Source organism: Anoplophora glabripennis, unplaced genomic scaffold (genome assembly GCF_000390285.2).
Source record: "Anoplophora glabripennis isolate ALB-LARVAE unplaced genomic scaffold, Agla_2.0 scaffold124, whole genome shotgun sequence".
NCBI lineage: Eukaryota > Metazoa > Arthropoda > Insecta > Coleoptera > Cerambycidae > Anoplophora > Anoplophora glabripennis.
The window spans coordinates 345539-370242 of record NW_019416267.1 but is presented as its reverse complement, the minus strand read 5'-3'; the positions used below and the strand labels follow the sequence as shown (position 1 = coordinate 370242).

The window sequence follows — 24704 nt, the reverse complement described above, 5'->3', positions numbered from 1 at the left end:
TCAATATATAAAGCAAATAATCAAAATTTACAGAGATTCCCACTGTTTTGAAAATGTAAAGGAAAGGTTTGAATGAACAGTAAATGCGAATTATGAGAAAACTACCAGGATACATGAAAGTAACAACGATAATATTTAGTTTAAAGTTGTGGCGTCTGCTGTTCCAAATCCAAATATTAGTGCCAGGAAATTAGTAGTAACCTTGGAGTTTTCAAAAGCTTGACAAATAAAATATTGAAGAAGAAATTTCATCCGTATCAAATTGAAAATCAAGCACTGTTACCGTAGTTAGGAGAGTTATTAGTGAAATTGGAGATTAAAAAATATAGATGAATAGAATTTTGAAAAAGAATACTCATAGTCGCAATTATTATTATTATTTATTATTATTAAAAATGAGTTTTCTGCAAAAACTACGCAACTTAGGTATAGGGAAACCTATCAAAAAATTATAGGATCTACAGAAAGGCATCTAATGAAATTATAAAATACACAGTTCTATTTAAAAAAGTCGAGATTTTGCAAATTTTAAATTATTAGGTTTGGCACGATTTTTTTTGCCCCCTGTATATCGCAGGTTTACTTTTGATACGTTTTTTGAAAGAGCCATCTTCACTCTACAGTTCCTGAAAAAAAATAATTTCTAGCTGTCATACAATCATAATTATGTCAACTACTAGAAGTGACGAAACATAAAAAAAATTAAAAGTCGATTATCTCGAAAACTATCAATATTTTAATAGGGATTATAACACAAAGTCCAGTTAATTTTTCACGTAGAATTCAATAATGCCATAAAAAATATAGGTTTCCATTTAAAAAAATTAAGTTGGTACTTGCCCAGGAAAAACTGTATATGCAAATATATTTTTATTTTGTGCAGCTCGGGAAAGTATGCAACTCTGTGGAAAAAAAATTAAGTTATATCTTTTATTAACCTAGATATTGGACTTACGCGCACTAGGTGGACACGGTGTATAATCTTGAACTATTTTCACTTAAACAAACGTTTTTTCACGAAAAATATTTTACGTTGTTTAAGATTATGATGAATGAAAGTAATATATTCTTTCGCGTATACATAAATTTTCAAATCGAAAAGTTTTCCCTCTTCAGAAAACAATCGTAAGAAATGCCATACACATCTGTCTCCCACAAATAGTTCAAAAATTACGGATAAAATAAATGTTACTGAAAATTTATAATTCATCTAGTATATCCCCAAATTTTGACTCAAAATTTCTATAACAGTCACATTGTGTAATAATAATTCTTATAACTAAGATTATTCAATCATCGGTATAGCTTGTCAAAGAATTGGACATGGAGTGATAAAAAATTAATGTGATCTTTTAAATGTAGCTACTGTATAGTCAAAAAAGAGAATATTTGTTTCATACCATAGTTTTCATGGCCAAGAAATACAGCAAGAAGAATAGTGAAATCATAGAGGCACAATCGATATAATGTTCTTCACAAGACATGCAGAGGATTGGTGCTAATGGTGGGCGTCAAAGTGCAGACAGTTATGTGCTCTTGATTTAGCAAGCTCGCGCCATTACACAAATTAATTTAGTTACGCAACAGTAGTGCACATGCAATCCGAGCTATTAGAAGTATTAAATGCTTCCCGGTATCCAAATTACCAGTTTCCAACATATTAATAGATCCAAGTTAGGAAGTGGAAAATTATATATCTACTGAAATCTATCTAATAGTTAATTTACTATTTATAACTTGGGATTTGTTCCTAGTGTTTAAACTTCCAGAATGTTTAGTTTTTTACGAAATTCTGAACTTATGTATTTTTTTGACGTACCTATTTCACGATTTGTTTATTTTATTTGACGTTCTTTTGTTTATTTTAGGCACAACTTTACGATGTTTATTGCTTGGCTAATTATGAAAGATTGACTGCTTCGAGACGTCGTACGTTCGTACTTTTATAAAACTAGAAACAATTGAGATTGTAGCTATGGAGACGTCTTATTAAACTTTGGAAAAATTTTTAATTTAAAATATAGACTTTATGCATGTTTAGCAGCATGAACATTACATTTTCTGATTCTATTCATTTTTCTGTACGTTTTGATATCTATTACATATCTCTACGTTCAAATTTAAACTTTCTACAAATTTTGTCTAATTTTATAAAATTTGACTAATTTATATTTTGCTTAATTCTATGCATGTAATATTGTTCACTGTCATTAATATTAATTATTTTCACTTTTATTATTTTAGTATTTTCCTGTTTGGATTAGTTATTAATTGAAACGTTTGTAGATCCACCGATTGTTGACAACTTTTAAAGTTTATACACTATTTGGAATGTAATTTGAGATTTCAATATAGTTTTTAATGTTTAGAAGGTCTCTTTGACACTGCTCAAGTCATTTTACAGTTCAAATACAAATACTACTCAACAAATTTTACAAAATAGTTGATATATGGATCTGGCATTCCGAAAATCGTTACATGAAGTTATACAGGGCGATTCACAACTTATCCAAAAAAATTTGGGAATAGATGCAGCATGAGAAATGGAATCAATATTGTAAAAAAAAAATTTTGTAAAATCCTTATAGTTTCCGAGAAAAAAATATTGAAGTTATAGTACATTCAACCACTACATAGCTGGACAACTGTAGTCTCTAGCATCATTCGCCACGTGGTCTCAGCGACTCCGAATACTGAAATCGGATTTTGCAATCGTCGTTGCGATAGTGGTGTTTACAAAAGGTTTTTATTAGTTAGTGTCAAAAATGGGTAGTTAGTGTCAAAAATGGTTTGCGTGTAGGTATAGCAACTCGGAGTTGATGGATATCGTTTTAATTTATGGTGAAGCATTTGTGTTATGGTGAAGCAAGACAACATTTGTGTTAGTTCGTAGAAACTGAGTACAACGGACCCAAATGTGTTTACACGTTGGTGGATAAAATTTTGAACAATTGTTGTAACATCGGGTATGTCAAATGATTTTATTATTTAAAAACACAAATTAATTTTATTAATTAATAAGGGCAAAAGCAGTTGAATTTGCCGATATAAAATAGGTGCTATAAAATTTTATTTACAGTTCTTTCCTTGCGAAAGTTTTTGTCCGTTTTTATCACACCGCCATGCCGGTCGCATTGTGCGAGGTCAAGTTTTACAGTGGACCAGTTTCCAGTGCCGTGCAGAAGTGTATTTTAAATCATTTTCGAACTGCCCTTTTTGATTTTTTCTTTACAAAATTGTATTTGTAAGGGTGCCCTGTATATCCAGAATTTTTTTTTGGATACGTTCTGAATCATTCTGTATAAAAGCTTTAAGTTTCCACTTATAATTATCGACTTTAGGTATGATGAATGAATAAATGATTAATGGTTTTGTCTTTTATTGCATGATTTTCATTTATAAGTGAAAGTCCTTCTTTCTCCGTCAATCTATCTGTCAAAATCTTATTTATTTTAAATTTCCTCAAACCAATTTTTCAAATTTGCTTAAACGTATGCTCTAATATGAAATCTAGCTCTTTGCAAAATTGTACTTTATTGTACTTTCTAACTTTTATATGCTACATTAATGCGTCTTTCAATCTATTTAATTCATAAATTAAAATTCATTCCATGATTTTGACAGATTGATACGTTTCATCTAACGATTTTGCCTTACTATGAATACAAAACTTATTCTATATCTAAATGTAACCTTCATTTTCAACTTCTCAGTATTCCACATCCCTTTTGTGTCAATTTTCTCTAATTTTTTTATATGAATATCTCAAAATTTATCTCTAGTTTCTTCACTTTTGTATTATTATAACAATATAAAAACTTTGCTGCCTTTTTAATTAATAAAATCACCCTTTGAGTACATATATGTACAAAATAATGAAATTAGTTTACTAATTTAATTCGTTTAATAATATTTATAGTATGCACTAGCAACTATTTGGTTTGTAGCTAGAACGATTGAGAAGAGTAGGGATAATAGACGTTACTGATTTTGAAGATCGTATCAGAGTCGTAAAATCATGAAAAGCGTTGGTTTGTTCAGTTTTTAGCTGAAATTATCTGGAAAAAGTATTAAAATGTTTATTTTATCATTATATAAAAACTTAACAAGGCGGATATTAATTGATCGCTAGTCAAACAATGATTATTAATTCTGATATGGCAGAAGATAATACAGACGCCAGATAGTCACACGTAACTTTTAACGGAGCTTGGGGAAATCCTCAACTAAATTGTTGAATCTAGTCAGATACTGTGTGTAACTTATAGACTCGAATACCACTAGATCGATTGAGCTCAAATTTGTGGATTAGATTCGGCACATTACTGGAAAGTTTAAGGAAGTAGTTTGAGCAATTTGCAATAGGTGGCGCTGTTCATTATTACCGAATTTCAATCGATCGTGAATATTGTATGGTACTCACGCATAGAATAGAAAAGAAATAAATAATTTTGTAGTTATCTAGTGATTTGTTTTTTTATTGTTTAGTGAGGAAATGAATCTAAATAATTTATTCAAGTAAAATTACTCTCTATTTGCATTTAACACTTCCGATTCTATAAAGAATTATTAATTTGTCTTGCAATGATATATCGCTGCTTCTCATAACAAAAAGTCATTATTTCTGTAGAGTTTTCAACCAGGATTCATATTTTTCATCTATGGTTATATACATAGTTGACCCACGCCTAATAAATCTTATGTGTAGGGAACTTGTTAACTTTGAATTTTACGCTAGCAGACTTATACACTTCGTTGGGTCATAAATCGTTTCGATGAACAAGTTGTAAAGCAATTTTTTCCGTTTTCTACTTTGAGAATATATATGCCACGTAGGTTTAGCTATTGTACACATATGGAGCATAAATATTTTTTAATGTTGTAATTATTAAGACTTAATTGCCATAAATATTATAAAGGATAAAGGAGTACGAAGTGGTGTTATTCGAATGACCTTTTATATCGTCTGAGGTAAATTATTTGCATTAAATTAATTTTTTTTTCTTTTTAAAATCTTATAACATTTTTTCTACGTAGGTAGAATTCATTTTCAAATACTTGTTTCTGAAATGAGTGCGTTCTTTTTGATAATTTTATTGCATAACATTAAAGTGTCATATATGCCAGAAAACTAATCAAGAATTATTATGTAAAACTCAGACAGTCCCTGCATCACGCCACTTAATCAACTGGTCAACAGTTCAATCAAGTTTAGTGTAGTTTTTGCACGACTTGGGTGCAGATTGATTATTTGTTTCTTTTTCCTTTATTATTACTATTCCCCTTTATTTTCATATTATTATTTTATATTTGTATATTAGTTATTATGTTATTTTTATTATCAACGTATGAAGGTCGTGAATAAGGTAGACCGCAATGTGTTTTAAATAGGGAGTAAGATACTTTACATCTCGTCGAGGAAAATCCGAGCCTCAGTACCCGCGACACTACCGGTAAAATGTTTTGAGTACTATTTCGTGGCATGTGTAACAGGGTTATTATTGCACGATCGTCATGTACAACGTGTGCAGTTTTTGACTACAAATTATACTCAGTTATGTTGAAATTTTGTAGTTGGTTTCAGCAGAAAGTAGCACAACCAAATTATACTAATACCCTTTACATATGAATGCAGCTTTATATGATATTTGGCAATGTCAATCCTGGATCTTAGAGTTATCAGATCGTTAGCATGCTTTGTATTATAGATATAATATTATAATTATGCCTGAAATTGTTCAAATTGTATAAATTTTAATAAAAAAAATTATAAATCACTTAATATTTATTATTTTTAAAAAACATGTACTTATAAAGTTTATAAGTTTCTATTAGGTTCTACATAGTTACTTTCTGCACTTCTGTAATTGTAATTTCTGAGAACTTCCTAAAAGTTAACGTATAAAAAATATATTACATGCTGTGCATTCAAGAGGTTTTTAATATTAATTGTTCGGCGAAGTATGTAAACATGAGGACGAAATGTTCAATCTTAAAACGTATTCATAAGATTTTATTTGACGTAATAGATCTGTCGTGAATAACTTAAAAGTTTTATACAAAAATATTGTGACTTTATTTAGAGACTTCTGTTAAGTGGCTGTGACAGTGAAGTTAATAATCTAGAAGCTCAAGAATGCGAATTGCAACAATCTTACCGTTTTGATAGCCCTTTACAGGCACTTAACTAACATTGTGTTCTTTCAGTAGCTCGGTTGTTTCGGTAATTTAATTCCTATTTGTTTCTTATTATAGGTATATCATTGAGATCTCGAAAAACATATAGGACAAGTTCTTATTCGACAAGTTATTTACTAGTTACTAAACAAATTTCGTAAATTGGCTTTAATTTGACCAAATTGGAATTTATTAAAATATCTAAGATCCCAATAGTGCGGCTCAAAAAATGGTAGTCCTGTATATATAAGTTATGTACATACTTGTTTAAAAAAATTAATTAATTAAAAATGATAATAAGCAATAATGTCATATTGTCATATTTCACAAATCACTAGAGATAAGAAAAATAGTAATAGTTATTAAATAAATATTAAGACAAATTAGAAATTTATAATTTTCATTTTTTTTTTTCATTCAACATGATTTTAAGTAAAACTTTTCTACGAACACGAGTCAAAAACATTTAGGAGAAAAGTGTTGCCAAGATCATATTTTTTTAATAATTCCAAAATATGATTTCAAAAAAATAAGATTTAATTGAAATTTGGCATAGATATTTAGATTACCGACTGCAATATTCTTATAGGAACAGTTTTTTTAATGGTTTAGATTATCGATCCTGAACAGAATACCTTCTTTCGTTTTTTTTTTTCAGAAAATATATATTAATTTAACAAAAATCTAGCGGGTAATTGTTTTAAGATAAGAACCATAAGTTATTCCCTATATCTCGGACACTTTAAATGAGAAGAAGAACTTTCTCTATATATTTCAGTTGATAATCCTGCGCCAAATTTCATTTGAGTATTGTCAATTGTTTTCGAACAACAGAACAGTTTATTTACAACAGAAATATATTTCTAACTGTGCATATTTAATATACTGTAACTTATTTACTAATCGTTATCTAAAAATTTTGTATGAACACATCTAGTAAACTACCTCATACAAGCTTTCACCTTTTTCATACAATGGGTGATTTTTATACTATTGTATTTTGTATGCAATGACTTAGATACAAATATCTCGTGTATAAAAAAAGACTAGGTATATTTAGAACAGCAGCAGCAGCAGCTACAATAGGATTTTTTTTAACCTATACCGGATTACTCTAATTTTCTTTAGTTCTGACTATCGAGTATCTATATCATTAAAATACTATAATACTGCGCAGAGATTTTCAGCATAATTCATCATTTGAAAGATAAAGAAGGAAAGTGCAGACAACCGTTCTCAAATTTCAATGTAAAAGAAAATTATAAGAAAACAACCTATTTGCAAAGAAAAACAAATGTTTATAAATGAAACAGAAGTATAAAAAGCATTTTGCTGAAATAAAATTTGTTCTTAAAAAAATATATAAAAAAAGACAAATACCCCGAAGATGTTTGAACGAATTGAGATAATGGCGTGTGGTTGTTTTCAAAATGAGCCTGACAGATTTCTACTTTTTTGTCCACATTTGCTGTGCCTATATATGAAACTAATTGGCATTGTTGGTGTGTCAGAGGTCCTACTTATTTCATTTTATAATACTGGCGAATTTTTTGTTCGGTAGATATTTGAATTCTATTAATTAATTATGTACGGGAAACTTCCATCAAGTTAACCTATACTCAAATTGAACCATTTTTGAGATATTTAAACTCCTTTTGCGTAAATAATTAAAGAGACAATTTTTTTAACGCACGTGAAACCGAATTCGTAACAAGAGTAAAACAGACTATCTAACCAATGTCCGTTATTTCTAGCAATAATTCTTTTATGTTTAATTTTGTAGTATACTATACTAAATAGGTAGAGCCTTTAAAATTTTTGGATATCCTCACGCGCAGAGAATTCTACGTTGACTTGCGTACATTCAATCAACTAAATTTTGAAATAGCCAAACTTGATAAAAGTATCCACATTAAAAGAGAAATAGAATCCAAATCTGTAATTACATCATTAAGTTAAAATGGTAATGGTGAATTCTGCATTAACCGCAAATGGAGCCATCTTGAAAACATTCTCATTAACTCGGTCACACGCGGTCGCATTTATATTTAAATTTATAGAAAAAAAAAAATAATATAAAAAGAGGAAAGTAACTTTCTATGATGTCTATGAAATGGCGAATGCGCCGGTAGATAGGGGTGGGTTTATTAATCCTTGTGTAATCCGAAATACAAAGTTTCTCGTTCATTATAGTGTCCCGTAAAGTATGTTACAAGCTTTGGGTGGTGATAGTACATAAAAAATATGACTAAAAACTCTAATAAACATAACCTCTTAAACGCACCGTTTTGAAGTTATAGGCCTTAAAAGATGCAACTACAAAAGTAGTTTTTGTGACGTAACTCTTTGTTGGAAAAAGAAAACATAATGAAATTTTCAGGGACTAGTCAGCTTTTGGAAGCCAATAAGTAATGTGGATATTAATAAAATCGAGAAAGCAGAAGGGTGTTTTTTTATCACCCTGTATCCTATTTTTTGCTAAAAAAAATTTTGCAAAGGTACAGCAAATATCATAAGATTTTTAGAAAGACCATTGAATTTAGAAATTTTTTTGTCTCTTGCATTTTTTATGTAAAATGATTAGTTTTCTAATAAATTTACAAAATGCAAAGGGAGTTTACTCACCGCTAGGTGTTAATTTTGACGTATTCAAAAAGTAGGCGCCTGTCACTTTTAACATAGTTGACATTTGTTACCATATTTTAATCGTGTCTGTTGACGAATTATTAATTTGTGAGTACAATGGCGGATAACAATCGTTTTACTAATCAAGAATATGCCGAAATGCATTTTATTTATGGATTATGTAATGGAAATGCAACAGCTGCTCGAAGAACATACATAGAACGTTATCCGCAGAGACGTCAGCCGTCTACACAATTATTTACTCGGATTCACAGACGGATTATTGAAACTGGTAGTGTGGTACCCCGTTACATACATTGTGGTAGAATTGCTAGAAGACTACCCGCGCAAGATGAACAAATTTTGAGATCTTTTGAACAAAATCCGGGAGAAAGTGTGCGAAGGGCAGCTAATCAGTTACAGCTTTCCAGAATGTCAGTTTGGCGTGTTTTGAAGGAAAACGGCCTTTATGCCTACCATCTCCAAAAAGTGCAATATTTAATGCCTGAAGATCTTCCCCGACGCCTAGAATTCTGCCGAATAATACTTAACCATCACCAACATAATGTGGAATTTATTAGCTCCATTTTATTTACCGATGAAGCCACCTTTACACGAGATGGTTTACTGAACTTGCACAATGCACATGCATGGTCAGACGAAAATCCTCATGCTACCATTGATAGTCATCACCAACACCGATTCTCAGTCAACGTATGGGCTGGAATAATAGGTGACTATTTGCTCGGGCCTTTCTTTCTACCTCAAAGGCTTGATGCAGTAGAATATTTAAACTTCCTAGAAAACCATCTCCCTGAGTTAATGGAAAATGTTCCTTTAAATTTGAGACAATACATGTGGTACCTCCATGACGGGGCACCTGCGCATTTCAGTGTTCATGTTAGAGAGTATCTACATATGCGGTTTCCTAATCGATGGATTGGAAGAGGATATAATGCACCAATAGCCTGGCCACCGCGATCACCGGACTTGAATCCTGTCGATTTTTATCTTTGGGGACACGCGAAATCTCAAGTTTATGCAACCCCTGTTGATACAGAAGATCAACTTAGACTGCGAATTGTAGAAACCTTTAATTTAATAAGAAATAGTCTATTCATATTCCAAAGAGTCAGATTTAACTTTATAAAGAGACTGACAGCATGTATCGATGCAGAAGGAGGTCAATTTCAACATTTATTATAATAACATATTTTGTTTTAGTTCTGTTTTGGTTACTTAATTAAAAAAATTATTTTGGAAATTGATTGTATTCTTAAAAATTCACTAGGCTTAAGAAATGTATGTAAATAATTCGGAAGCACTCATCTCTCTGCATTTTGTAAATTTACTAGAAAACTAAACATTTTACATAAAAAACACAAGAGACAAAAAAATTTCTAAATTTAATGGTCTTTCTAAAAATCTTATGATATTTGCTGTACCTTTGCAGAAAAATTTTTTTTAGCAAAAAATAGGATACAGGGTGATAAAAAAACACCCTTCTGCTTTCTCGATTTTATTCATATCCGCATTATTTATTGGTTTCCTAAAGCTGATTAGCCCCTGAAAATTTCATTAAGTTTTCTTTTTCCAACAAAGAGTTACGTCATAAGAACTACTTTTATAGTTGCACATTTGAAGGGCTGTAACTTCAAAATGGTGCGTTTAAGAGGTTATGTTTATTAGAGTTTTTTTTTAAGTCATATTTTTTTGTGTACTATCACTACCCAAAGTTTGTAACATACTTTACGGGACACCCTGTATTCTATCTGGATAATCTTAATTATTGTCAGTCAGTGTCTGCACAACACTATACTGCTCATGTTTTCTATATGCCGTTCAAAACTACCTTATAATAAAATGTCTACAAATTTGGAGATAATTTTTTAATGGTATATGCACATCCATACTTTAACTTTGTACAATGCAGTAATTACAGTAATTCGGTACGATTCTCGGAAATAAAAGTGTCGCATCTGTACAAATAACAGACTTTAATATAATTTTTTATCGGATTAATAGATTAAGGGCAACGTTCTGTTCTTCATTAGATTGGATTGTTGACACTCCCACGTTTAATGTCATTATCTTTGAGTTCGTTATTTTTAGTTTCCAATAAGATAAAGTTCAGTGGACCCAATGACCTCGAATATTCATCATAGTAAATTAAATTTCAAAGAAACTTGAAATTGTAAAAGTTAGGAGATACAAGATTGTTTGTATGACTTACCGTGGATATTATTGACTCAGCAACCAAGTAACCTGGAATTTTTGGAAACTACTTGTTTTGAAGTCAAGTTTTTTTTTTAAATTCATTGCCTGATTTGATATTTTACCATTATAATTCGATTTCACTCGCTACTGCTTGACATGAATTCAGGTAAATTGAAAAATGCTTAAATATACTAATTCTCTTTTAAGTTTTGAAAAATATTAAATATTTTGAATTAGCAGTATTTAATCAAGAAAATCTATATAAAACTATTTGTTTTATTCGTCGGCATTTAAATTAATTTCTGTCTACAATCTTATTTGTTTTAAATAACTTCCAGTCTAAAAATTTGGGTTCTCTTTTGATTTAAAAGTTTGAGTACACCAACTGAAACTGTTTCCATGCCAAATCACTGAAGTAGTGACTCGATCATTTTCCTGATTTTTTTGGTATTATTTAGTACCCATTTAGAGTAGCCGAATATTTTTTTAATTTAACCCCACAAGAAGTTATAAGCATTTTAATATATTTTTTAAAAAAATACCAGTTTGGCGACTAGTAAAGATATCGTAAACTTTTTTTCATTTTGTTCGTTTTGAGATCTACTTGTATAAAAAAATATAAAAATAATACAATTTTAGTTTTTTTGAGTTTTTTCATCTTTAAACCAAAAAAATGCTTTTTGAAAAAGAGTGCCGTTGTTTTTTACTTCGAAAACGAGACAGGTTCTAGAGTGAAATCTTTTTTTATTCTATTTTTTTCAAATTAATATTTTTTGTATTTTAATTTTTACAGATAATGAACGCTTTTAAACCAAATTTTACTAAAGAGGTAAATCCGAATACTAATTACTAAAAATACCATATTTTTAAAAACTACATTTGGTAATATTGTCATTTTTCCGATTCTTATTCTTTTTCAATATTAAAAGGTTTGTTTGTTTTGTCCGTCAATTTAATAAGGAAATTTTATTGAAGTATTGTACAATAAACAGGAATATTTACTGTATTTTGTAAAACTTGTATTTAGACTTTTACTGCAATTTTTATACAGGGTGATTCATTAACAATGGGAAAATCGAAAGCTGAAGATACTACACGTGAAATGGTGACCATTGGCGCAAACATGCCTTATCCTGAAGTTGATAGTTTCGGAAATACAGGGTGTTGAAAGTCAAAATTTTAAATCGTTTTTTTGGGATTATTCTGAAAATATATAGGTTAGGAACTTGAAAATTTGTGAAACTATATTTTTTTAGGCGACGGATAAGATGCGTGTTGTAATTTCAGCATTGCTCATAGAGGGCACCACTAACGACCAATTTTACAGAAAATTTAGTTAATAACTTTTTACCCTGTATGTCTAACATGAAATTTGATTCAAAACCTGAAAGAGCAATCATTTTTCCATTAATTATGTATTCTTGTTTCATTTCGGTATCTCGATCCGTTTTCGAGAAAAATCGATTTAACGAACACTATGTTTTGATAATAAAAAATGAGAAATTAAAAGTGAAACAAACCAAATGTTTCTTCGTGTTATTACAACAATTAACAATAAAACAAATAAAATACGTAATTATGATTTAAAGTATTTGTTCGAAGAATCCACCGTTGACACTGATACACTTTACACGTTTTCTGAGAGATCTTCGAGTTTGAAACAACATATTGGAATTGCGTCGGACTTCATTGGCAACGATTTGTTTTCTCTACCACAACTCTTCACACGAGCCAATAGATTCTTTGTGTACTATATCTTTCATTCGAGGCCAAATAGAAAAATCAAGAGGTTTGAAGTCCGGACTTCTGGGTGGCCAAGCAGAAATGCTTACATTGCCAATCCAGCGATTTGGAAAAACTGTATCTAAATATGCACGCACTGGCCGAGAAAAATGCGGTGGAGCTCCGTCGTGCATGAACCAGATGTCTCTTCTTAAATAAAGTGGAACTTTTTCAATCCGTGGAAGCATTTTTGCTTGGCCACCCAGAAATCTGGACTTCAATACTTTTCATTTTTCTATTTACTCTCGAATGAAAGATATAGTTTACAAAGAATCTATTGGTTTGTGTGAAGAGTTGTGGCAAAGAATACAAATCGCTGCCAACGAAGTCAAACACAATCCCAATATGTTGTTTCAAACTCGAAGATCTCAGAAAACGTTGTGTAAAGTATGTAAATGTCAACGGTGGATTCTTCGAACACTGACTTTAAATCATTATTACGAATTTCATTTGTTTTATTGTTAATTGTTGTAATAACACGAAGAAACACTTGGTTTGTTTCACTTTTAATTTCTCGTATTATCCAAACAATGTGTTCGTTAAATCGATTTTTCTCGAAAACGGATCGAGATACCGAAATGAAACAAGAATACATAATTAATGGAAAAATGATTGCTCTTTCAGGTTTTGAATCAAATTTTATGTTAGACATACAGGGTAAAAAGTTATTAACTAAATTTTCTGTAAAATTGGTCGTAAGTGGCGCGCCCTCTATGAGGAACACTGAAATTGCAAAACGCATCTTATTCGTCGCTTAAAAAAATATAGTTTCACAAATTTTCAAGTTATTAACCTACATATTATCTGAATAATAAGAATAAGTTTTAACTTTCAACACCCTGTATTTCCGAAACTATCAACTTTCGGATAAGGCATGTTTGCGCCAACAGTCACCATTTCACGTGTAGTATCTTCAGCTATCGATTTTCCCATTGTTAATGAATCGCCCTGTATATTAAAGATAAATTTGTCGAATTTAGTAAAATTTTGCCGATTAATTTAACATATGTAACAAAATTGTACCAATCTTTAATCGCAAAATTACCAACCTTTTTTTGCTGGGCAAAGTTATATGTTTCTCTGACTATTAAAATCAAAATTGTTATCTGTAATTAAAATTTATCTTTTATGACTATTTTTTAAAAGACAATATGTTATAAATGCTAGTATTGTTTCAAGAACCAGTTCTTTGGAAAAATAAAGCACAACGATACAAATATATAGTGTATATATTATTGTAATGATGATTGATTGTTGGGCGCCTAAAAAAATTGTTATAATGTTATTTTTAAAATTTTGAATTTTGAGAAATTTAATTTTTTGAATTTTAATTCAGCTAATATTTTTGTTTCAGAAGAGACATGAGATCTTATCTCAGTAGTGAATTCTAGCAGGAAGTTGTTCAATTCTTGCAACATATCACACAATGAAATAGAGGATCAATTTTTTTCAATTTATTATCTGGCACATTGTAGAGAACAACCACTTTCAATGCAATGAATGAATTTTAAAGAATATTTCCCAAAATTTTTTTACAAATTTCCACTACACACTTTCTTATATCTATGCCATTCAAAACAAATATGGCACTTAGTTAAAAATTTAAATTCCTATTTAATAACAATGTAAGAGTTTTTTTTAATTTTGTACAAAGAAATGTTTTGATGTTACTTATTTCTTAAAATTAAACTAATAAAAAATGTAACTCATGTCTTCTTAGGATATAAAATTGTTCAATGCAGTCTTTAAATAAAAATTTTAAATTTAAATATTATCGAGCTCTTTTGTTGTGTGAATATTACACAAGTAAGTAATCTATGTATCTCTTAATGTGTTGATTTTGATCATTATTGTTTTGTGACTTTGTTAGCTAGCTTTACACTATTTTGTATCATTTCCCTTGTGACTATTTTAGGTTCCGGTTACTCCGACTCCTCAGGTCTGGATCACTCCAAAGGACTTCTCAATGATACCAGGAATCACTTTCAACTTTGGAACGTTTTCATCGTTGTACTATACTATTTTAGATTGTAGTCACTTCGTCTGGATTTCTCCACAGGACTTCTGATGTGGATGAAAATTAGACTTCTATAAAGGTGAGTAATGTAATTAATCAAACTTTTCCCTTCATTTAACTAAATTTTCAATTTTCGTTTACGTGATGTATCCTCATCTTTCATCAAAATTTTCGTAACTAAGTAGATATATTTTTCTCCTTTCTATTGTTCATTCCTTGAGACTTGATGTCCTTTTTCTGTTAAAGTCCATACACTATATTTTCATTCTTTTGTTGGGTTTTACTTCACTTTTATAATTTGGTAAATTTGCAATGTTTGTTCTTATATTACAGTTTTATTGTTTTTTTTTAATATTCTTTAAATTACTTAAGTTTCAGGGTTGCTGTATGTCAACATGTGAAGCCATCTTTACATTTGTCTGACATTTTAACTACTTTATATTTAAATTTCTATTTCAAAGGATTATATTTATTTAAATTGATTTTTTTTTATATGTAATAAATTAAAATTGGAATTTTATGTTTCTATTAATATGTGTGAGGCTAGGTTTATCCTTGTTTTTGATTATGTATTATCTGATAATAAATTGCCAGGTATACTATTTGATCGAGAATTCGGGTCTAGTTTAAATTTAATTTTATTATTATAACATTTATTTCTACTTTATTATCATTGTAATTTAGTAATCCTTTATTAACTTAACTATCATATTAACAATTCCCATCATCTTCCTTTTGCAATATAAATTCTATATTTATACTCAACTTTGTTTGTACAATGCACTTTTAACTTGTAAGTTCCTTGTAACTGTTTGATGTCAGTACAATATATACATATAGCAGATCATCCAAAGTAATATTTTACATTTAGGAACTGCAAAAAATATTGAACATTTAGATTTACTATGCATCTTGTAAATGAAGTTTACTTCTCGAAAATTACAAAGAGGATAATATTTCTCATGAAACTTGCAACTACTAGTGCCTTTGCCCTGATATAAGAATATTTTTAACATTTCTCATTCGTAGAAATTTCACAAAGTGCTTTCAAAGCCTTTTAAAAACTCTGGCTAATTTTCTTTAAGGAATATCTCACAATGCAGCATCACGTTGCCTTTGTTTCACGGCATTTCTGCATGCTCATGTTTTACCATTTAAACGGCATCTGTGCTCGTTTGGCTCATTGTTTACAAACGAGGTGCATTCGAGTGAATGCAGTCGATCAGCTTTTTTGTTGATTATTGATTTCAATTGTTATTGTGCACAAACAAGACGGAAGTAGAGAAGGAGTTTCAATACTGATATTTCAAGGAATAATGGGAGGTCAAAGCACAATTGGATGTATTTATGACAAATTAGGACAAAAAATAAAAATCTTGGAAAAAGTATGCACCTTGGGTGAAGAGAACCAATTATTTCCTTAACAGAAACCTGTTTTATGTTCGTCAATTTTTCACCCAATAAATTGTATAAGAAATTATTAGGATTCGTCCTACTTGTGGTACCATTTTGCGTACTACAATAGACTAGCCAATTTGGTAAAACGCAAAGCTACCAATTTTTGCGAATATTGTTCTTCGAGTCTCAGAAAAACGTAGCAAGCCAATGTACATCAAATGAAAGACTAAGAACCATTAAGCTCTTCAGAATGCAATAGAATTCGTGCAATGGAAACAAGTTCTTTCACAGAAGAAGAGTCTATGGATGTTAATGACATCGCGCCATAATGAAAATTAAGGTAAAAGCAAAGAAAGCTCTTAAGAGGAAAATGAAGGAGAATACCAGAAGGAGTCAAAGAAGGAAACTATGCTAGTGAAGTGGACAGAAGAATCACCTGCAAACGTATTTAGTCAGTGTAAGTTAAACGATTTTATAAGCTATCTAGACTTACCAAAAGAGGAAGCTTCTATCTGAAGGAACCAAAAGTTCGGAAATATTTTTCTTCAGATGAAGAAGGTACGTTCGTGTATTGCACCGATGTTAAAGGCTATAAATGAGTTAAAATAATATTTCTTACAGCAATGAGTAGAGGTTATTCACTGAGTTCCTCAAAATAAAACTTGAAGGCAGTTTTGCTACATAATAGCAATCATTATTATGTTTCAGTTCCAATAGCATACCCAACAAAACTGAAAGAAAGCTGTGACAATATGAAGTATGGCTTGGAAAAAATTTGATATCCACAGCACATGAGGCGAATTTCAAAATCATGACTATTATTTAGGAACAGCGTTCAGGATTTACTAATTGACCCTTTTTCAATGTTTATGAGACAGCAGAAATAAGAAAAATCATTTTCAGTAAAAAACTTGGACTAATCAAGGAGATCTAAATCCAAAAATTTTTGATGTTACTTAGGCAAAGGCACTTGTCTACGTCAGATCCATGCAAGGTTATGTTCGCTCCATTCACATAAAACTTGGACTAAGAAAACAATTCGCTGAGTCTTGGACAAAGAAGGTGATTGTTACATGTATTTGGGAGATAAATTTTCTGAAATGAAGAATGCTAAACTGAATGGGGGTATAATCATTGGACCTCAAATTCGTAAAATATTGTGTGATGAAGATTTTGTGATGAAAATGAATCACGCTAACTGTATGGCAAAGCATCAAAAATGTAACAGACACAATTACAAAATTCTAATCATGGAAATGGTGGAGATTTTCAGAACATGGATGTTGCATTAATATGAAGCTACATACTCTCTTACATGGATTAATTTCCTGATACCTTAGGTAACAACTAGAGCAAAGAGCAAGGTGAACTATTTCATCAAGATTTAAATTTTTATGTTGGAAAGAGAATAGGATTAGAGGTAAAAAGAGACATAGAGACATACAAAAGAGACATAGAGACATAGAAGACATAAGGTCTGTTCCAACAGGAGTCAGGAATTGGTTCCGAACCGTTCAAAATGTGCATCCAACTAATTCTTGCGATATATTCACTGAAGACACATTTAGAACCTAGCTGACCAAACATTTCGAACGGTTCAGAACCAATCCCTGACTCTTGTTGGAACAAACCTTTAGAGACGTAAAAACATAGACATAGAGACATAGAAAAAGAGACATAGAGACATACATCTGTTGAAGACAAAAGTGTTTGTTACAAGCGAAATCGTTAATTAAAAAATATATGTACCAACACTTTTACCCTAAATCGTCAATCACCTTTAATTATCAACTGGGTGGTCATTTTTCAGAAGATAGTGGGTGCTGATGCCAAACTAGCTTCTGATTCAGAATCTAGTTGGAAGCATGTTGTGAAATTTACTACGCGGATCAGTTTATCTCACGACGTTGCAGTCTTTAAACATATTCGCAAATAATCAGGTTTATGTTGGTTTGGAGGGCATCTTCTCGAATGTGGTGGGCGATGGCGTCATATTGATTTCAGATTTAAGCGACAACAAAAACAGTATCTGATCAAAAGAATAGACCACTTTCTTTTGTGTGACTGTGTTATTATTATGCCTTTCACCACTTAGTCTTTCTCGAACATCGAGAGACCATCGAGCCTTCTTAACTACTATTATAATTTTGTTAGTAATTAAATTAGCAAAGTGACTATTAGATACTAATTACAAGAAAAAATACAGATTAAATTATTACTTATTAGATTTGTACTAGGTAGGTATTACAAAATATAATATTCTTAGGTAAGATTTAAAAATTGTAAGCTCATTTGCAAAAAATAACACATTTATTTAGAGATTTCTACAAATTAAGTTACTCCAGTTAGTGTTATCTGTACGCAGGTACTAACGTACACAAATTGCAATGAAGTTTGTGTTCAGCGTATGGTCGGACTAGTTTGGTGAAACTTCTTTAGTCAAACAATTCGCTGAACGGGGTTGTAAAACATTACCAATATCCCCAATCAGCTGATTGGCCTGACCAACGAAATATTTGTCCGCTGAACGACTTTGACCGATCCGCTTTAGATATAAGTAAGTTAAATCATCTTATTTTGCCCTCAAGAATATGTGATATTTACACTTTTTAATTTAAACTGTTATTAACTATAACGCAAATGCATTCCAATGCAAATTAAATAGTAAGAAATTGAGTTTACATTTTCTTTATCAATAACTAATCACTAATTTTAGAAACCGCTATGTGTTTTTAAATCTACCGATATCAGACTGATTTTCTCCAAGTTAACAATATGCAGGGTGTTAATGAACTTAAGTCAAAAATTTAAAGGGGTGAAAAAGAAGCAAAAACTGAGTTAACTGATGTCACAAACTTATATCGGACTATAGAAAATCCACACGAAATACGTCGCGGTGCCTTTTGGCAACATTTTTCAATTTTTTAATGACACTTTAATAGGACCTTTTGAATTGCCTAGACTTTTAGACAGTGCTTCACATCTAGATTTTTTGCAAAATCGCTTGCCGGAGTTATTGCATTAAATGTTCGGCAAAATATGTTGTTACTGCATGACGAAGCCCCCGCTCACTTTTTTCGGAGAGTGCGCGACTTTCTAAATAGGATTTTTCCTGATTGCTAGATAGGCCGCGGTAGCCTAGTTAGTTGGCCACTCCGATTCCCACATCTCATCCCTTTAGACTTCTTTTTGTGGGGATATGTGAAAAGTGTTGTATATTCCACGGGATGTTCGTGACATCGATCAACTGCGACATCGTATTGCCGAAGCTTGTAATACGATTCGAGAGGACGTGGCAATATTGCAACGCATGCGAGCGAATTGGATATGTAGCGCTGAAGCTTGTGTGCAAGCAAATGGTGGGTACATCGAACAACTTCTATGAACATCAGGAGTTCTCAGAAGGTGGCGCCTTCCAATGTTGAGGTAAGTCAGATTTTAAAATTACATTTTACTCAACACAAATCCGTGTATTTACCTCATTTTGACATAACGGATATGTGGCAAAAATAATTGACATAAGTTCATTAACAGCCTGTATGTATTAAGAATTTCATCAGGATATTACCCATCAAAAAAGGTCCGAGATTAACTATTCAAGAGGCTATAATGCTTTATATACTTTTATTATGGGCCCGCCTATAAATGTGATGTGATAAACTGAAAGATTGTGTGTGTGCCCAAAGTCGTAAAAACCTCTAAGGCATGCCTTATAATGTATTAAGTTTTTACGATTCACTTATTATTTTATTGTTTCGAATTTTCTTTTTTACCTTAACAGCTGCTTCGGTGATTCTCTCAGGGCTGTCGAACTGAAACAAAAGGGGGTTCAATTATTTATGATTACATTTTGTAATTGAACAATAAGAATCAATAAATACTGTGATTTAGTAGTTATCAAAAAAAGCGACGTCATGAAAATACTTTTATAAGGTCATGCTACAGTTTCAGCAGGATGTTTCCTAGATTATTTTAGACTCACAAGTTTTCGAGATACACAGTAGAGAAAAAAATGCAAGGTAAAAAATTATTATATTATTGTGATTCTCCACTTTTTGAAAGAGAAATTGTCACAATTGCAATCATGTATAAATGGTGTTTTTATATCATTCCACAAAAAACAGGTATTACTTTTCTTGCAGTAAAATTTAATAATGTCCTATTGAATTATACAATTTATATCTACCTCTGTATTTGCAGTAGAAATTATTATGTATTGTGAACGTATGTATTTATTGAAAATTTTACCTAATAGAATAGATCCTATTTCTTAAACCTTTGCACAGACATAGAACAAACGGCATTTATATATTATGAAGACCCTATAAATAGCACTGGTCCTTGACAATCATATGCTGTTGTTTGAACTAACGGCCCAGAAATAATAGTTGTACCTACCGATTTTCCTTTTCAGACCCAACATTTGAAAATGGTTCATTTAAGTTGACATTGTAACGGTTCGATTAAATCTCACATTCTTGTTCTTGGACATTTCAAACGTAGCACACAAAACAGCTCTGAGCGTTTATCGTTTACGAGCAGAGGATACCTAGTAATTACCTACGTAGGACACGAAGACATTGCATTAGGAGAAATGGGGAGCTATTTCCAAATACCAAGCGGGAGACATGTAACGAAAAGCATTTGCGTTTTTTATGTGACAAGAGACCGTTTGGTTTCTGTACAGGGTCAATTTTAAATGTGTACATATTTTAGCTGCGGGTATAATATGTATTGTAATGGGTCCAGAGAGAGTTATTTTTCAAAATTACAAATATTTACAGAGACACCACTTTTCCAAAGTTTTGAGAACCACTGTTCACATGAAAGATAAACATTTATGTTAGCGTACCAAAGAGTTTCCCAAAATAAAGAAAACAACTAATGGTTTTAGGAACAAATTAAAATAAAATTATGCAGGAATCATAACCCTAATTTTAACTTCTTAATGAAAAAATCCTAACCAAAAATTTAATTTCAGCAAATTGTTGTTTTCAAAGCAATGTTTTCAAATATGATTTTCATGTTTACCGCAAACCGTAACTATCGAAATTTTAAATTTAGGTGACCCTAACCAATGTCACATGACATATAAAGTGCTTTCCAAGATATACAGGAGTCTTCAGAAACGGATATTTCTAGTGAGGTTGGGAATTAAATATATCCTTCACTGCTGTACTGTCAAAATTTCATAACATTTGGACGAATAGAAGTGGAATTATTGCATCTGAAGTTGTCACTTCACTAATAAGTTTGTGTCATTTGTACAAAAATAAGAATCGACCAAACAGTTAATATTAAGTTTTCTTTTGAACTTAGTAATATTAAACTATACTTTTATAGTTTAGGTTTTATAAGCAAAAAAATGCATTGTGTTGCATAAAAATGTTTATAAAAAATTAATTAATGGTAAATTGGAGTAGGAAATATATAAGCATATATCTACAGACTGTCTTTTATATGATGGCACAGTCCGCTTGCTATTAGTATTTTTGTTACAAACAAACCTCTATTAATTGGCCTATGACGACCAAAAAATTCAACATTTGAAGGACATCAACAAGGAGGATAAAAAGGACAAAAACTCCTTTTACAACATTGTGACTGATGAAGAAACGTGGTGTTTTCAATATGATACAGAAATCAAGAGCCAAATTGCCGAGTAGAAGGCACCAGACCATCCAAAACCCAAATAATGTCGTTTGGAGAAGACAAAAGTGAAGACAATGTTGGTTTGCTTTTACGATTCCAAAGGCATTGTCCACAAAGAGTTCGTTCCAAACCGTTAATACAAATTGAAGCGTTTGGTGCATCGTATTGGGACAGAATATCGTGCAGGAGGAAGTTGCGCGATAATGTTGATCTCATCTATCGACACTGCTTGTGACCGGTCTTTTGACTAAAAATCGCCGTATAACTGTCAACCACTCCCCATATTCGCCTGGTTTGGCACCATGAGACTTTTACCTGCATTTACCGATGAAAGGAAAACGTTTTGTGGACGTAGAAACCATCCAAAAGGCTTGTACCGAAATCCTGAAGGACATCTCGGCGATCGGTCTAAATCACTCATACGACATGCTTCGTGATTTCAAATCAAATAAATCGGTCACATATTATAATTAGTTCAATGCCAGTTGGGGCATATATCACGTGGAATAATTATTTCAATAGTTTGAATAGAATAATGGCATTAGTTAAAAATCTTGTAGACATCTATATTTCTAATTTAATACAGTATATGTATAGTGATAATAATTTTCGCGTGAAGTGAAGTCTTTTACTAATTTCAACAAAATATATGTTATGCCGAACGTCGTTTGCTTCACTTAAATAAATATTATGTGGATATAATAAGAAGTAAGCTATATCAAATGGACAAAATATGTATCAATTAAATTGTACCTCAATGGATTATACTTAAATGACAAAATATATTAACTTCCCTGAACAATTATATTCTTTCCATGTAGGATTTTACAATTACAAATAAAATCGATATCCAATAAATACACGAAAAAAGAATTAGCTGTTCGGTTCTGTAGATCCAAATTACAATGCACGCTCCAAATCAACAAATCACCAATTCCCTTCAACACACTCGTTATTGATTAATTTTGTTATAGGATTGGACTGCAGTATCGATGAGAAATGTACATATCACAAACAGACATGAAATTATGTAGTTGGTTTTGTTATCTGCATTTGATAATGATATGTTGTTGGTTGTAAAAGCAAATACGAACTGCTGTCGACTAAGTGTTTATTCGAAGCAAAGGCTGTTGCATTAAAAAGTTTCGTTACGCTTTCCGATGCGATCTTAATTCAAAGACTGGATGTGAAAAGGGGAGTCATTATTTACACATTTTCCTGATAACATCTGCAACGCTGCTGCGAAATGGGATCTTAAAATAAATGTGAATAATGATGAAATGCGTACTTTAGTTGAGGACACGTCGTCTAGCTACCAATTGACTTTTTAAATCGTATTCTAGATTTGATTAAGTTTGGTAATATCCATTTTTTTAATGTAATACCTATATATTCACCTAAATTATTTTGCTTAAGCAGTGTAAGAATATTAGTAGGTACTTACATTTTTTTGTTTGTATAAAAATTACTTCAGTTAAAAAAGAGGTAAAATTAAATCGAATTCCAATCACAAGAGCCCTTCGGGATGTTAATAATGAAATTAATCTTTTCAGAAAAATATTTCATATCCACTTGTTCAATAATAATTTACTATGTATGTATTGCTTATTCCATAATTCTACAAAACAGGTTTAAGTTTCCTTAAATTCTATACAGGATGATTCAAAGTTCATCCAAAAAAATAAAAATAATGTATTTATAGATTTCAAGAAAAAAGTTTGCAGAACCACAAAGCTGGACAACCGTATTGTATTTATTGTGGTTTACTGTTTACATCAGTTTTCTAAGAGTTCAGAAAGCATGCAAAATTAATGAGTATTGTTTGAAATTATCGCAAAGCGAGACAAAATGCATCAGCACCTCATCTCTTGTATGCTTATAATTTGTTTTTCGTGTAGACATGTGCCACATGCTGCTACTTTTACTGAGGTAGTTCAACGAAGGCATAAAAGGGAAAATTTGTAACCGAATCGTCGAAGAAACGAGTGTGAGAATGGATATGTTAATTATAGATGAAGCTCTGTTCGCACGAACTGGGACAAATAATGTTCACAATTCGCTTGCCTGGGATAGCCTGTAGATAACTGTTTTTAAATAATTTATACAGACCTATTGTACATGTGTCAATCTTTTGTGGAAAAGTTTTGTGCAGAATATTATACACGATGTCCTTTAATTCGTCTGCTAATCTTCTACAGGTCATTGATCAAAATAACCGCAACAATTTTAAATGAACTAGTCGCCAATTTCTTAAAAGTTGCATCAAATTTATTATATAAATAATGTGCCGTCCGAGCATTTAATAGTTAGGATTCATATACATTAGTTTTATAGACCGATATATTATTATGTAATTTGGTGATTGGTTGGTTGCGGTGCGATTTATTATTTTTATATTTATTTATTTATTTTTATTATATTATAATTATTATTTAATTTGGTGATTAATTTTGTTTCTGGTGTGTAAATTTTGTGTGTGTATAAGAATTAATTATCCGTTTGGGCGCCTTTTTTTATGTAAAATGTCATTTGGGTGTATTTATATCTAATTTTCCATTGAGTGTAGGTTCTGATAAGAAATTTTAATAATAATAATGACAAACATAGACGAACTAGACTTTCTTACCTTATCATTGCTAACATCGCCTCCGGCAGCTTTACTTTGTATAAATAATGTTCACAGTGTAGACAGGATTTTATTAGTGTAGATAGGAATGTTCATTTTCTACACTGTCCCTCAAGAAAAAACACTTTATTTTATCAATAGCATGAGTCCTTACCTCATAGGGGCGGTTCTATGCTCTTTTAATTAACCTTTACTATTTAATTTTTGGTA

General features: G+C 31.0%; 1 protein-coding gene across 2 annotated transcripts in view; it reads right to left on the bottom strand.

Moving 5' to 3' along the window:
* Positions 1-24704, bottom strand: part of LOC108904776 (sex peptide receptor) — a 361521-nt gene that overhangs the window by 243747 nt on the left and 93070 nt on the right. The window contains exon 2 of one of the 2 annotated variants that reach the window (XM_018707451.1): positions 19990-20028. The exons of the other annotated variant lie outside the window; for it this stretch is intronic. The gene's annotated coding sequence lies outside the window, so the exon portion shown is untranslated. The remainder of the gene's footprint in view (positions 1-19989; positions 20029-24704) is intronic. 2 annotated transcript variants of the gene reach the window in all.